Source organism: Mytilus edulis, chromosome 6, assembly GCF_963676685.1.
Source record: "Mytilus edulis chromosome 6, xbMytEdul2.2, whole genome shotgun sequence".
In the NCBI taxonomy this organism is placed as follows: Eukaryota; Metazoa; Mollusca; class Bivalvia; order Mytilida; family Mytilidae; genus Mytilus; species Mytilus edulis.
In genome coordinates, this window is record NC_092349.1 from 57386541 (window position 1) to 57390965 (window position 4425).

Genomic DNA, 4425 nt, shown 5'->3' on the forward strand with positions numbered 1-4425 from the left:
GCTAATCAATCCTAATATTTTTTTTATTTTTACTACTCAAGAGTAATCGTAGCCTGGCAGTGCCCAAGTTATTTTTTTTGTTCGCCTCAAGGTGCAAGCGTCTATGTCTCCATTCAAGTTAACGTCCGAGTTCATATCTCAGCAACTATACATGGAAGGATCATGTAACCTTGCGTGCACATGTATGCGCTAGGGATGAAACATCAGCATCCAGTCAAAATTAAGTCGTTGTGACCTACATTTTCCGCTTGAATGAATGACTTACTTAATTTACATTAAAGTTTACATCGAAGTTCATATCTCAGCAATTCACATTATAGGATCATGCTTTGACCTTGCATGTGCATGCATTGGGATGATACATCTGCATCCAGACAAAGTTATGTCACTGTGACCTACATTTCCCGTACATTTACATCTGAGTTCATATCTCAGCAACTATGCATGATCGGATCATGTATGCTTTAGGGGTGGTACATGAGCAGAATTTGCTTTTTGTCTACAATTGGGTGGACCGTGGGTATGAACTATATTTTACAATTGAATGATTTACTTTCAACTGATGTTCCATAAAGAGGTAAACTTTGTAATTGTTGATTACCAATCTTTTCACTTTGCCAGCCATACTCTCAAATTGAAGCCAAGGAAATGTTATGCCTTGAAGGATTTAATGTATATAAATCAATTCAACAACATAGAAATTACCGTACAGTTTATTATTATAAATCAATGCATATTCAAAAAAACATCAGATAACAACTTCAAACATAAATGATAATCAAAACAACATTTATACATTCAAAAGTTTTAAGTTTAATGTAACTCATAATATTGTGATATGATTGATATTTCGAGTAATGCATTCTAATATGATTTGCTGTAATTGCTTTATGGCTAAACTCTGTTTAAATGCTCAATAAACCACTTTTCGTAGCTGCGCATTTTAATACTTTTGTTTGTGGTGGATTACAATAAGATGTGTTGTTTATATAGATATTGTTTCCTGAAAAAGTTAATTTGTTGTCATTTTAAGATGACCTGGTCCTTTATATTCATTATTTAACCACTAACTACCGCTCAGGGTTAAGGTAGTTTTTTTTTGGGGGGGGGGGGGGGGGGGTGGGGGGGTCTTGATCATTGCCATATAATGTGAACAAGATTTTGTATAATAAAACTTTGTTCAATGAGCAATCAAAATTTGCAAAGAAACTTTGGGGTCAGGGATATACTTTAAAAGATACAGAGCTTTAAAAATGGACCATGTTTGGGACTTTTACCTTTTACATATGCATTAATAATCAACAATCAAGGTCCTAGTAGCGAAAAGAAGGAGCAAGGGTACTGGTTGTGGAATTATAAACCCACTTGTCATGTTTTGTTTTTAGGTGTAATATTTGTTTTGAACAAAATTAAGTTCTGACAACCTATGTCACAGTTAACATAAATGAAATCATCCTTTAAAATTCTTGATTTTACCCTGGATATGGAAATACCGAAATTTTACAACTAAGGTGATATAACTCTCAAACAGGACAAAGAATATTCCTCAAACTTTTAAGTATATGTTGATTTAATAGATAGCTTCAAATTAGAGTCATAAAAATTGATATGTCAAAAGTTACAGCATAAAATATATAGTAATTTGTGTTTGGCAGGAAAGGGGAGATAATACTTTCAAAGTAATTTTCTGCAAAAATATAAATATTTTGTTACCTATATAGTCAAAGAACTTTCTAGAATAGTAGCCTTACATAATATGCTTATAAAATATTACTAATTAATACATTGGTCCATTGCTTATATTTTGTGGAAAGTGAAGTAAAACAAAGGCACTCCTGCACAATATATGCGAATTATTTCCCTTTTTTGTAAAATCCAAAAAATGTACAATTTTACAAATTAAGCATTAATTCAATATGATTCGTGTATTTTTCAAATCAAATATATTATTTTTGATATTTTGTACCAATAATCATAACAAAAGTATATTGGTTATGAATAATTCCAAATTGCGCAGATTGGATGCGCAAGGCTATCATCCTTAATTAACTACCTTAAATGGGAATATCAAGGCCATGTTAAAATTTCCAACAAATAAAATTATTTCTTAAATAACAGATAGTTCTTAAAATTTGAATCAAAACATAAATGAATGTAAAGCAATGTAAACATAACTGAAGCATGAAAGATGCCCGTCATGTGCTAGCACTACTAGGTATATCCCCCCTCAAAGTTGGACAGCAGTTAGAGAACCTTTGTGAGCATGCTCACATACCCCACGCCCCCATATTCTCACTGGACACACAAAATCTTCACAGATTCCTAAGGTCAAAGACTCATAACTCTACAAAAGTCAACTGATAAAATATTTCTTGTGGATATGCACATTTACATATTATGTCCTCATTAACTACAAAGTTTCATGAAATTCTGATGTGTGGTTTCAGAGGAGTTGTGATGACAAACTGTTGCAGTATTAAATTTCAGCGAAAATTCAAAGTTAAAGGGGCATAACTCCCAGAAAAAAAATTTAATCATGGTTTCCTGTCAATATGCACATCTACAAAGTTTCACGTAATTCTGTTGTGTGGTTTCAGGGGAAATGCGATGACAAACTGTTGCAGAAGTATATTTAGGCAAAAATTACAAGTTAAAGAGCATTACTCCTAGAAAAAAAATAGAATCGAAATTTCCTGTAGATATGCACATCTACATCCTTATTATCTTCAAAGTTTCATGAAATTCTGTTGTGTGGTTTCAGAGGAGTTGTGATGACGAGAACAGAACTGAAGGACGGACAGAGAGAGTGATGAAAGACAGATGGACAGGTCAAAAACATTATACCCTCCGCAACTTTGTTACTTATGGTAAAATTAAAATGGCTTACTTCATGTAACTGATGAATGTGAAGCTATGTATCAAATTTTGATATCATTCCATTTTATTTTTTTGTTTGTGATGAAAGTTATCCATAAAACATCTCATTCACTGAAAAAAAACTCAATTCCAGCAAAGACAGGAAGTTGATGGTGGAGTGCATCAAAAATAGATTACAATGTACAATTGATCAATATGAAGATGTTTACCAATGGACAATGTACCATACTAGTCCAGTCAAATTAAGCTTTAACCTCGAACTAATTGCATCAGAAAATGTTTTAGTTCTAATCTATAGCATTAAGCCACAAATATAAACAGAAAAAAGTCCCATAAAATTTAACTTGAGGAAAGCTCAAAATCAGCATTTTTAATTTCCTATGGAAATTAACATTGGAAAGGGGAGATAACTAAAAACAAGTCTTTTTTTGTTGTCAATTTTTTGTTGATTTTCTTAAAATTCACATAAAGTATGAAACTTTGACGGGGTTATAAGTTCCTATTTGACTATATTATATAATCTTCTGCTCATGAAATGCACAAAACCAAAGTGTTATGGGTATTTTTTTTGCACATTTTTCATTAAAGAAATAGCAAATGTGTTGCTTTATGACCATTTTGAAATAATAATGTGAAAATTTGGTATGGTTTATTTCTGTAAATTATATTTGTTCGGCAACTTCTTTGTTTAAAGAAACTTTAAAGCCCAAAAAGAAGAATATATGCTTAATTATTTTTATGAAGTTTGATATTCTTTACCATGACAAGTTGAAAAAATTAATAAATGGTCAACTAATGAATTTTGAAATCTTGGTTGTAGCTTGATTAAAGATATGAAAACACTTTTAGAGCTGTTTGTTATTCTCTATATAGACGGCTAAAATATCAAGAATCAATACATTCTGATGAATAGAAACGGTAAAGTTATAATTTTGTTCCAATTTGTATTGATATTCCTTTTTTTTTGCAGACTTATCTCTCATTTTCAATGCAAATCTCCATAGGAATATTAAAATCGTGATTTTTTAGTCTTCCACAAATTAGATCTTGTTTGACTTTTTCTGTGTATATTTGGGGTATAATATGCTAAAGATTAAAACTAAAAAATCTTCTGTTGCAATAACTTTAAGGTTAAGGTCAAATTTATGCTCAATTGACTGGACTATAAAAGGCCTGGACAAAAATAAACTTCAAATTACGCCTTCATTTTCAGCAGTAAATCAGAAATACTTACGAGAAAACCATAATATATAAACACCATACATAAATTAACACAAACAAAAACTGTTCAACTGAAATTCAAACGAATTAATGCCACCTTTAATTGTGGAGTCTGTAACCGACTTCTAAAATACATTTACTTGCTTATGGCAACAAATAGTCAGAAGTAGTGCTCTGATGAGACTCAATGAGTACTGTAATACAATATGTATACATCAAAGGATGTTACACTGATTATTGATTGACTTATCTTTTTCTCCACACCAAAAAGCATCTATCAAAAAACCGAAACACATTTTTTGTGTTAATCTGTAACAAAAAATAATA

General features: G+C 31.2%; 1 protein-coding gene across 4 annotated transcripts in view; it reads right to left on the reverse strand.

Moving 5' to 3' along the window:
* The window catches only part of LOC139527951 (uncharacterized), a 104017-nt gene that overhangs the window by 59330 nt on the left and 40262 nt on the right, over positions 1-4425 (reverse strand). The gene's annotated exons all lie outside the window — the stretch shown is intronic.